A 12,788-nucleotide genomic window follows, 5' to 3' on the forward strand; every position below is an offset into this window, starting at 1 on the left:
TTTTGTTTTTCGAGACATGGTTTCTCTGTATAGCCCTGGCTGTCCTGGAACTCACTCTGTACCAGGCTGGCCTCAAACTCAGAAATCCTCCTGCCTCTGCCTCCCGAGTGCTGGGATTAAAGGTGTGCGCCACCATGCCCAGCTCTCTCTTTCTTTCCTTCTTTCCTTCCTTTCTCTTTCTTTCTTTCTTTCTTTCTTTCTTTCTTTCTTTCTTTCTTTCTTTCTTTCTTTCTTTCTTTCTTTCTTTTGGAGGGAGTATAATTTTTGTTTACTTGTTGTTAGACAATTTTATAGATAACAAAAGGACAGCTGTCATCAAGGATAAACATGTGGCATACTCATGGCCAGTTTGTAAATCTGCTTTTTCGGTGTGGATGAGAGGCCAGGATAGGCATAGCTGGGCTTTGGTTTACTCCCACCATTGGGATACTAACTTCCTTTCCTTGGCTCAGCTAGGGATGAGAGTCATTTATAAGAAAAGGGTGATAATTCTGGGTCACAGTATTTTTTAAAGACTCACACCTGTATTCCCCCCAGCACTGGGGAGGCAGAGGCAGAGGGATCTCTTGAGTTCAAGGCCAGCCTGGTCTACACAGTGAGTTCCAGGACAGCCAGGGCTACACAGAGAAACCCTGTCTGGAAAGACCAAAAAAAGAAAAAGTAAAGAATGCTACAGCCTTTCAGTGCCTCAGACAAGGTGCAGGTCTCTCTCTAAGACCAATAGAATAGTAAATTGAACCCACAACTTTCCTAAAACTTTTCTCTCCTCACTATTCATGGCCAAAGTTAAATCTGGTCTCCTACCTAGTCTCTGTAGACAGAGAGCCTGATCCTTCCCTTCTTTCTGTTGTCTGTAAGACTTGCATAAGGTTTCTAAATTTTACATTTAAATTACATTTAATGATGCATTAAAGTGGCTTATTTTGAGCATTTACTTTGGATTCTTTCAAATACATATAAAGGCAATATGTATTTTTCTTTCTTTCTTCCTTCCTTCCTTTCTTTCTTTCTTTCTTTCTTTCTTTCTTTCTTTCTTTCTTTCTTTCTTTCTTTCTTTCTTTCTTTCTTGTTTTTTGTTTTTTGTTTTTTGTTTTTCAAGACGGATTATCTGTATAGCTCTGGTTGTCCTGGAACTCACTCTGTAGACCAGGCTGGCCTCAAACTCAGAAATCCGTCTGCCTCTGCCTCCCAAGTGCTGGGATTAAAGGTGTGCACCACCACTGCCCATCGTGTTCATATTTCTATTGGCCACTTGTAATCCTCTTTTCAAATGTAAGTAGTAACTTTTTTGGGGGTTGGTTGGTTGGTTATTTTGGTTTATTGAGACAGTTTCTGTGTGTAGCCCTGGAAAACTAAAAATAACTGGGAATGTCAAACCAGGGTGTCAGCTTGAACTTGCTCAATAGACAAGTCTAGCTCATTCCATCCTCCACCGTCTGTCTGACACATGGTGAGAATGCATGTCATCACTTAGGAACACTAGCTGATCCCACAAGAGAACCAGAAAAACTCTCCAGAATAGGAACCAGCAGACAGAGTGATAAATGGAAGTGAAGGCTTCCGGTCCTTGGCAGTAAGGAGTGAAGGAAGGCTGGGAGGCCAGGAAAGCCAGCCAGAAATGAAGAGGCACCCTGGGGAGGGCGCTGCTTGGGAGGCTGGAACTGCTCTGAGGCACCAATGGATTATCTTTCAGGATATCTTTGACTTGTGGCTCACAAAAGTTAATTCTCATGTCCAAACCATGGCTTGAAATGGACGCTCAGTCCCAAAGAGAGACTTTCTGTTAACCTAGGCTTTATGCTTGGCTTTGAGATAGACACCTGACAAATATAAAGGCTTAGGAATTTACTAGTCATTAAATCTTAATGAAAGACTTACTTAGGTCTTTCTCAAGCACTTTAGCAGTAAGAACAAGAAACCCAAGAGGAAGGCAAAGAAGAGTTACAAAAACAGCAAGTAAATACTCACACAAGAGGACTTTAGATGGAGCCAAAAGAACAAATTAGAAGCAAGCAGAACTTACCAGTTTCTTCTTGGCTCCGAATCAAAACAAAGAAAAGCTCAGTGTAGGACAGCGCTGAACATCAGTATTGGTTGGATGGATTTGGAGGGACCTGGTGATATATTTATAAAAAGATAAAGAGAGGGGGGATGTGTTTTATGGATGTGTAGTCAGGTGTGGGGGAAAGGGATGTCTCCTTGGGTCCATGATGAGGGATCCCTTCCCCCAGTGGACCAGCCACACGATGGTGTAGTATAGAATAGAGTTTATTCAGGGCATGGGGAGGGGAGTTAAGAGGGTAGCAGAGGCAGAGAAAGGCAGAGGGAGAGAGGGGGGAAGTAGAGAAGTAGATGAATAGAGGCCTGTGAGGCAGTGAGCATGGGGGAAAGTGGGAGTAGGGGGAAAATCCGCATCCCACCAGAGTTCCGGTGCTCTGGGTGGGCAGACATAGGAGGACTGCTGCACACTTTCCACGCAGCCCTGGGTGGGTATCTGGCTGTATGAAGCCACTAAACCCCAGCTCGACGGGTAGTGGACAAACAGCAGTCCTGGTACCAGGTTCTCAGCCTCTGGCATCCCAGACACTGCAGGACACTGCGGAAGGGCTGAGAACAGAGTGGGGGCCCAAGGGGCGGGTCAGTCAGCTCCAGGCCGAAGAGAGGAGAGGGCAGGAGGTAGAGGGAGGCGCTGTGTGGTTCCCACGTGGGTGAGAGTCCTTGATCCCGTCCATGGCTGGAGAGCAGGAAGGCTTTCTGGCGGGAGGTTAGATGTGGCTGCTTAGGGGAAAGTCTATCCCATCGTCCAAGCACAGTGGGCCTTGATGGTCAGAGACAGTCTATGATTTTAGAGCTTTACTGTAGAAAGGCAGGGAGAAAGAGAGAAGGTAGAAAAAGGGAGAGAGACTGGTCATGGCCACATGGAGAGAGGGGGGAAGAGAGAGAGAGAGAAGGAGGGCTAGAGATGAGAGTAAGAAAGGTGAGACTTAAAAAGAGCGAGGAGGGGCCAAGCAGCCCCTTTTATAGTGTGTTGGGGCTATCGGGTAGCTGTGGAGAGAAGCATACCTGACTATAGTCAGGTAACTGTGGGGGTGGAGTCTAGCCAGAATGCCAGGAGCTTGGGACATTGTCTGCGTGACTGATAGTCACACACCTCTCCTGTGGGGGCAGTAACTTTGAAAGGAGCCAGGGGTCCAGGAGATAAGATTGAACACCTTCTGTCCTATGTAGGTGGAAATCACCACCCATCAAGTCTCCCCGGGAGTTCAAGACCTATGCTAGACTGGAGCCCAGGCAGGCTCTGTACTGCCCCACAAAGGCCGACCATGAGCACATGAAGAGGGGGGGAATGGGGAGAGAGCAGGAGCAGGAAGGCAAGAGAGAGGAAGGGCCAAGCAGACCCTTGTATACTGAGTCAGGTATACCTGGCTGTTGCCAGGTAACTGTGGGGTGGAGCATACCTGGCTATTGCTAGGTAACTGTGGGGCAGAGCTTAAACAAAATGCTAACATTCCCCCATTTGGGTTTAATTTAAAAAGAAAAAATAGGAAGAAGCAATGGTGGAGCAGGAATAGGGTTGTCATTGTGATCTTTTCTTCCTGCTGACTTTGGGGCAACGTGTCTCTGGGAAACCTAAGAAAATGGGTAAGGGGATGCTGGTCCAGTCTTAGAAGAACTGGTTGTTTCCTTGTTGTCCAGGGTCTATGGAACTGTCTGTGGATAGATCAGAAGGAAGAAGTCTAGTAGAAGTATTTGTGTCTCTGAGAGGAGATTGGGGCATCTGAAGGTTGCTTCTCTGGGGCTACCCTGGATGTAGTAAGTGCCTGGGCTTGACAAGATGCTGAAACTCACATATATATTTATTATAGGTAGAGAATAAGATTAAGTACGTTTGGGAGAAAGAAATCTGTTTTCTTTAGGTGTACATTTGAAATCCAGAAAAATGCCACCCTCTGGAATAGGTAGTAAGTGTGAACTATAGGTCATTGATTAGCAGATGTACTTATCTGGATGGAGTCTATCTGGTCCATGAGAGGTAGATCTGAGTGGGTTTTCTGAAGCTTATAAGTTTACAAGAGAGGTAGCAGCTTGAGTTAACCATGTGAACAGCCTTTAAGACGAGCCTTTCGTGGAGCAGAAGTGAACAGCCTTTAAGATGAGCCTTTCATGGAGCAGAAGGAAGAATTTGTGATTATACAGTTGGATCATATAGGGTTAGGGAAATTTATAAGAACTTGAATAATGTTAACACAGTGGCATAGCAAGAAGAAGAAATATGAAGATTTAGTGGATGGAAACTGAGTTTAGGTAAGGAAGTAACAGATTACATCTGTGAAAGCTTACATCTGAACTAGTCTGTGGAAACTGAGTTTAGGTAAGTAACAGATTACATCTGTGAAAACAAAGTCTATGAGTAATCTGTCAGCCTTAGCTAGTTAACAAATTTATTAATGAATAAATATACCTTATGGTAAGGAGCTAGGTCTGTTTCTTAGCAGTCCACGTAGTTAGAAATCTGGGAAAGAAAGAATAAACTATAATCTAGCAGTCATATATCAATTAAAATGACAGAGTTCATCTATAATCCATTAGCTAACAGTTCCCTGTGGTCTCTGTGGTCTCCATGGAAACTTGGGAAGAGTCAGACTGGCTTTCAAGCCCAGAAGATGGAGAGCTTTTTTTTTTTTTTAAAGAAGAGTCCATTTTTTCTCTGTGGATCAAATAACAAGCGAAATGACAAATGTCTTGGCTCAGACAATTTGAGGCATTTGGCTCTCTGTCCAGTGTTGATCAAGCCTGGGCAGGGCCACATGGTGCTTTTCAGTGCTTTTCATAGCATGATTCAGGCTGTCTCTTGCAGTTGTGTCCATAGCTTCTGAGACCTTGTAGGGTTAACTGTTAGGCTTTGGGAGATTCTGTCTCTCATAAGCTTGGATTAATATTAGCAGACTTCTGACAAGCTTGAGAGCTAGATCAATTGGGCATATCTGAATAGAGCACACGATAATTTAATGGCAGTAGCAAAAATCATTTATCAAGACAGGATAGGAACGAAAATCTTAGGTAACTTTGACAGGTTGTGTAAGTAGAGAAAAACACATTTTGCGTTAGTAGAAAAACACTTGGCTTTGTATTAGTAGAGAAACACTTGGCCCAGAGTTGGTGTGGACCAGAATGGAAACGCAGGCCATGAGAACCAGCCAGGGGCATGGGCACATGCTGCTGATGAAATGGATTGTGAAGAGAAAGGTCGGTCAGCAGACTGGACAGGCGCGCACCAGGTTGAGGCACCAGGCATGCACACCCGGCTGGCGGTGTGGGACTCAAGTGCAGCCTGAAGAGCACAGATCACTAGTAGCCAGGAGACTGGCTGTCACTGACTACAAGACAGCGGCGGTGACCGCAGCAGCAACATACTAACACCTAGAGACTCTGGTAATAGGAACAGAGATCCAGAAACAGCAAGGAACCCGCTTTGCTGTGGAAGCCTGGCAAATGAGAGGGTTAACAGAGGACAGAGAAGGTGACAATGTAGGCAAAACTAAAACAGAAACAAGTGCAGAACAGAAAGGCAGAGTGGGCTTAGCTGGCACAGGCAGTTCAGAGAAGGCAGGTACCTGAGAAGTGCACGGAACCATGAAACCATAAGAGAAGCTGGCCTGCAAGGCGTGGTGGCGCACGTCTTTAATCCCAGCACTTGGGAGGCAGAGGCAGGCGGATTTCTGAGTTCGAGGCCAGTGTGGTCTAAAAAGTGAGTTCCAGGACAGTCAGAGCTACACAGAGAAACCCTATCTCGACACCCCCCCCCAAAAAAAAAAAAAAAAAGAGAAGCCGACCTGACAAGGTTGCACTCAAACTCTGCTTTGGAAAGCATGAGTCCCCTGCACTTTTTCTTGCCGTGGGACTCACAACAAGCTTCGGCAAAGTGTACTCTACTGCATCTAGCTTGTGGCTCAATATGGACCTAACAGTATTCCACTGAAACAAGTTCACTGAAAATTACGTGCTGTGGGATTTGGGTCAGAAACACACACAGGAGTAGAGCTAACTCTCCTTTATTACTAGCTGCTGTGCAATCCCCACCCCTTCCCCCACAGTTACCTAGGTGCAGAAGTCCTAGTGACGGGTGGTGGGAGTGCAGGATCTGCTGTGCCTCACCTCACCCCCAGTGTGGGCTTGGGTCTGGATGCCTGGGATCCTGCTGTGCAGGATGAGCTCTGTGGCTACAAGGAGCTAATCTGGTTGCAATGAACTCCATGCGGGCAGCTGCTTTGTGCGAGCAAAAAAGAAAACTGTAGTCTCTTCTACGAACTTTCTCTGTAACTCCTTCCATGGGAGTTACAGAGACAAAGAGTGGAGCAGAGACTGAAGGAACAACCATCCAGAGACTGCCCCACCCAGGGATCCATCCCCCAAACAACCACCAAACCCAGACACTATGGTAGATGCCAACAAGAGCCTGCTGACAGGAGCCTGATACAGCTGTCTCCTGAGAGACTCTGCCAGTGCCTGACAAATACAGAAGTGGAGGCTCACAGCCATCCATTGGATGGAGCACAGGGTCCCCAATGGAGGAGCTAGAGAAAGGACCCAAGGAGCTGAAGGGGTCTGCAGCCCCATAGGAGGAACATCAATATGAACTAACCAGTACCCCCAGAGCTCCTTGGAACTAAACCACCAATCAAAGAAAACACATGGTGGGACTTGTGTCTCTAGCTGCATATGTAGCAGAAGATGGCCTAGTTGGTCATCAACGGGAGGAGAGGCCCTAGGTCCTGTGAAGGTTCTATGCCACAGTATAGGGGAATGCCAGGGCCAGGAATGGGAGTGGGTGGGTTGGGAAATAGGGGTGGGGGGGCACTTTCGGAGGGGAAACTAGGAAAGGGGATAACATTTGAAATGTAAATAAAGAAAATAGCTAATAAAAAATATTTTAAAAAAGAAAGAAAACTGCAACCATTTGAATGAGTGTTCATCTCACATCACGCCTCCTGTCCACTGCTCTCTCTCCATTAGGATTTTCTTTCTCGTGAAAAAACTTTTTAAGAGTTCTGGACCGTGTTTAAAAAGACCAAACTGGAGCTGGAGAGATGGCTCAGTGGGTAAGAGCACTGACTGCTCTTCCGAAGGTCCTGAGTTCAAATTCCACAACCACATGGTGGCTCACAACCATCTGTAATGAGATCTGGCGCCCTCTTCTGGAGTGTCTGAAGACAGCTACAGTGTACTTACATATAATAAATAAATAAGTCTTAAAAAACAAATAAATAAAAAGACCAAACTTATGGGACTGGAGGAGCTTTACACAGTTGATAGCTTCTAGAAGAGGGAGAGGAGATAGTTTAAGGGTGTGGCCCCTGGTAGGTCACCAATGTTCCAGTGGATGGTTCTCAAACCTGGGAGTATCTAGTAAGCACAGATAAGGCTGAATTTTTTGTTTTGTTGTTTTTTAAGATGCAAAGTTGAACCAGATGGTGGTGATGCAGGCCTTTAGTCCTTGTGCTTGGAGGCATAGGCAGGCAGGAGTTTGAGGCCAGTTACAGAGCCAGGACTATACAGAGGAAACCCCTGTCTTGAAAAACCACCACCACCACCATTATCTACAAAGTTGGGAGTGGGTAGGGGAGTCTGTGTGGATGTGAGAGGCACTATGAGGAGGAATGAAAGATGAATCTGACTAACATATGAAATTCTCAAAGATTAATAAATATACTAAAACTTTGGGAAAGTACTTGTAAGAATGTTGTTCAATATTAAATGATCAATATATATTATTTGTTATTCTTAGGGGGAAAAGACCAAAATTAAGTGTTCAGGTGGAGGAGATACTGGAAGTATAGATTAAAGTCACAGAGAACCTATCTAGTTAATAACAGAACTGTTGGGAACCTCATGGATACAGATTATCTGAGTGTAGAATGCTTTTAAAACTCAACAAACAAGATGAGCTAGACTTTCTCTGTGTCAATCTATAGTTTATTTTTGTGTGTTTCTCAAACAAGAGCACACTCTGTAGCTAAGGCTGGTCTGGCTCACACATATTCTCCTGCCTCAGCTTCCCAAGTGCAAGGGTTATAGATGTGAGGTGATATCTGTGTTCATAGTACAAGAGTAAAAAGAATAGTAAAAACTCAGAAATAAGAGTACCAACTTACTACGAAAAGAAAAGCCATTAAAATAACCACATATGTCTCAATAGACAATCCAAATGCCAAGGGGGCAAGTGTAATATAGGGCTAAGGCGGTAAGGCGTAAGTATAAGGCGGTAAGTAAAAGGGGGTAAGTAAGTGTTCAAACTCTCACACAAAACAACTGCTAAGCTAGTTTACTGTATCCAAAAGTTAGTGCTCAGAATCAAGAAAAACTAGGGCTTTTTGTTCAAGATAAACTTCAACTTAAAGGAACTCATGATCACTAAGTCTGAGCTGCAGAAAGATGCTTAAAGGAATCCTGTACACAGGAAGTAGAGGATAAACACAAGCAGAAGAGGGTAGCAAACCTCACAGAAAGAGAACAAAAATCAATACAAAAACAATGCATTGAAACAATACCCCTGAAAGCAAATTCTCCAATTAAAAAGCATAGACTGGCTGACTTGATTAAAAAGTATGTTTAATTGTTTGCTTCTTTCCAGAAATACATGAGTGTAGGAAATCATAAAAAGTCAAAATATGGAAACGGATAAACTCCAAGCAAATGGACTCTTGAAGTAAGCAGGAGTGGCTGAAATTACTTTCAGCAAAGCAAACCTCAAGTTGAATGTGTATGTGTGTGGCCAGTTTTATAAAACAGACACTAGAAATAAAATAACTGATAGCCCCCATAATGGTTGATAATTTCAATACCACACTCTCATACAGACAAGCAATTCAGCAAAGACATTACAGAATTAACAAACAAAATAGATTTAATGGACAGCTACAAAACATTCTATCAAAAATATAAAATACACAATCTTTTCATGAAATCATAAGACACTTTCCAATATGATCAGATTTTAGGCCAAGCTTTACCAAGTGTAAAAACTTGACACTACTTTTATATCTTATACTGAAATGAATTAGCAATGACAAGAAAAGGAAACTGTACTAACATTTGGGCATTGAACACTTCATTTTGGAATGACCAGAAGGTCGTTGAGAGAACTATCACAGCAGAAATGACAAAACAGAAGGGCTGAAGAGATAGCTTGAGTGGTTAAGAGCACCAGCTGCTCTTCCAGAGGATCTGAGTTCAATCCCCCAGTAACCACATAGCAGCTCAGAACTGTCTGTAACCCTAGTTTCAGGGGATCCAACGTCCTCACACAGACATACATGCAGGCAAAACACCAGCACACATGAAAATAAACATATAAATAAATAAATACAAATTGAAGAACGTGGCTAGTGGAATAGCTTTTCCATTGAAAGAGCTTGCCAACCAAACCAAATTTTTTGAGTTCAATCCCTGGGAAGAACATGGGATTGCATCAAATTAAATGCTTCTGTACTGCAATGGAAACAACAATCTGAAGGGACGTACAGAATGGAAGAGCCTTCTATTCACCCAACACAGGATTAGCATCCATTATATATAAAGATCTGAAAGATTAACACACTAAAATTGAAGAATCCAATTTATAAATGGGCAAATTAATTGAATGAGAAGTTCTCCAAAGAAAAGAAGCACCCCCTCCAAATAAAAGAAGACATGGAAATTCTGCACATCATAGGTTGTGTGTGGTGGCACGTAGAGGGTTAATCCTTACACTCAGGAGGCAGAGGCAGGCTGATCTCTGTGAGTTCCAGGATAGCTAGGACTATATAACAGAGATAACCTGTCTCAAAGACAAACAGCAGGTCTTTAGGCATTAGGGAAATGCTAGTCAATACCACATTGAGATTCTGTCCTAATCAGACGGGATAAAATGCTGACTAGGAAGTGGGAGGAAGAACCCTCATGTACTGTTGCTGTGAATGTAAGTTAGAATAGCTACTATGGAAACCAACAGGGATTTTCTTCCAAAGACTGAAAGTAGAACTGTCATATGGTTCAGCTTTCCTGTTCCTGAGTATAGTCTCCAAATGGTTAAAGCCAACATACAATAGATATACCTGAACACCCATGTACATCACAGCACTGTTGACACCAGGCTGGGAACACATAAATGGATGAATGGATAAAGAAAATGTGTAGAACATAAACAACAAAAGTGCTACTTAACCATAAAGATTAAAATCATGACGTCTTCAGGAGATGATCCTGTTACACAAAATAAGCAAGATGGGCGTGGTGACACATGTGGGGTCGGAGGCAGAAGGATTCAGAGTTCAAGGCTTACAAGGGTTACAAGCAAAAGGAATTAAAGCAAGCTCAGAAAGAACAGGCTCACATGTTTTCTCTCACGTATGTGGCATGTACGGGATGACTGATGCTTATAGAGAAAAGAGCTCAGATAAACATGGAGAGGCAGAAGAGAGAGTGACTATAATCAAAGTGTTTTCTATGTACGCATAAAAATGTCACAATTTATCAGTACAGTTAAAATATACTAATACCAGGTTTTTAAGGGGGGTTAAAATATCAGGACATATCATTAGTACACAAAGAAGGAGAAGAATAAGGCTTAACATTTTAAAAACATATTTTCTGTTAGGCACAGCTTTAAACACATCCCATAGACTATGTAGTGCAATAATCAGGGGGCCTCCAAGATAGAGACACACAGAGAAGGAAAGCAACTTGTTGAAGTCTGGAGATGTGCTAGAGTGACATTGTGAGTACACGTAGTTTTACATGTGGTTTTGGGGGGCTTAGTGCCAAAGAAAAAAGAAAGAAGAAAGATAATTTGCCTGTGATTAAAATGAAAAGTAGTGAACTAATTTCTATGGTCTGGTGTTGGGAGCACAGCATGAAGGTCCTTCTGCCCACACATCTCCAATGAGAAATTTGTTTAAAACAAAACCAAACAAAATAAAACGAAACTGTCCTTCTATCCAGAAAACTGGGTACTGGAAATGATTAACAGCCTGGTGATCTGTGTTATCTGTTGGGCCAGGCCATATCAAGCTCCCACAACCAGTTCCAGAAGTACCTAAAGACTAAATGACCTTCGCTTTATCTACATAGCCAAAGGTTCCCACAAACTCCCACATTCCAGACCAGAGCTGGCTTCTAGCCTAAATAACTTCTGTCTGTGCTGTTTATATGATTGAGAGCAGGCTTAATTGATTGAGCCTTCCTTGGGCCCTTAAGCTGGTATAGGTAGCTTATCTCTAGAGCTCATCTTCTTGGAAGAAAAGGTCTGAGTGGAGTTTCAAGGTAATTACAGCTCCTTCTGGAATAGCACCTGGGATGATGTTACACCAGGAAACTTTTTCTTCCAAATAATTGGTGGAGAATAAGCCACCTGGTATGTGTTTTCATTTCCTTGAGTTTTGCTTGCCTTCCTGGATCCTGCAGGCTCCCCTGAGTGTGGGAAATTTAAGACAGCCTAGTGTTGATTTTGTGACATGGTTATTTGCAAGTCTACAAAGAAGAGCGAGCGTGTGGGAAAAAAAGAAATATAAACTGTTTAGTTTGAAGAGAAAAAGAGCACCAGGAAATTGAATGTTGGAGCCAAGGCTTGTACTGAAAGAGATAAGATTGGGGAAAGCCAAATCTGCTTTGGAATAGGAGAAGCATCCTTGGGGAAAGACCTCCAACCAGCTAAGCTCCCAACTTGTAAAAGAAAAAGGCCCAAGAATTTTTTTCCCTTTAAAAACAACACCAAGATGTTTCATTACCAAGCTTCATGGAAGTGTGGTGAAGTAGTTACTAATTAAATTGGTCGCCACTCTTATTTGGAAGATTGTTTGGGAGATGTTTCCAAAATCTCAGTCTCCCCCAAAAGCCAAAGACCTTGGCAGTCAGGAAGAGCGGACATGATAACTCGAAGGATGGTACAAGCTGCCCAGAAAATGCTGCCTTAGGGACAAATGTTGCAGTTCTAGCTCAGTGTTTGCTCGTGTTCTGTCCTAAGCTACTATTAGGGTGCCCAGATGGCTCCTTCTGTTCATCTCAGGAGGCATGCATTCACATCGGTTAGCACATCATGTCTTCTACTGTCTGCCTCCTGCTGGATTGCCCCCAAACTTTACTTTCTTTTGAAATTTTAATTCAAATATAATCACATCACTCCCCCTCCTTCTGCCAATCCCCCCATGCCTCCTCCCAACTCCTCAAATTCATGACCTCTTTTTCTTTATTATAGTTACATATATGTAGGCATATGAATAAATACATATATGGAAAAAATGAGCCTGGTACCAGGAGTAGACACTATCAGAATAGATAACATCATGTTAGGAGGCTATCAACATACTGAGAGTAAGATAATATAGCTGCATGCAAGAGATCTCGGAAGGGAAACCAGGCTCACAGTTTTATAACAACCTGTTTTCATGGAAACCAATCACTTCGAGACCAGCATCAATCCCCTCAGAAGGGTCCTCCTGATACAGTCACCTCCCACTACGTGACACCCCAAATATTCCTACCAGCCTTAAATAAATGACATTAGGTACCAACTTTCTGAGATGAGATTTTGGAGGGCAACTGTGATGGTTATTCTTGGTTGTCAACTTGACATCTGGAGTGAACTACAACCCAGAAATGGAGACACACCTGTGAGAGATTTATTTTCTTCTTGTTTTGAAGTGAGTGAATCCATTTCTAGTCCGGACATTTGAGGTAAGAAGACACACACATTTGATCTGGATCTTGAGGAGGGAGGACACAGCTTTAATCTGGATCATGCCTTCTGCTGG

This window comes from Mus pahari, chromosome X (genome assembly GCF_900095145.1).
Source record: "Mus pahari chromosome X, PAHARI_EIJ_v1.1, whole genome shotgun sequence".
NCBI lineage: Eukaryota > Metazoa > Chordata > Mammalia > Rodentia > Muridae > Mus > Mus pahari.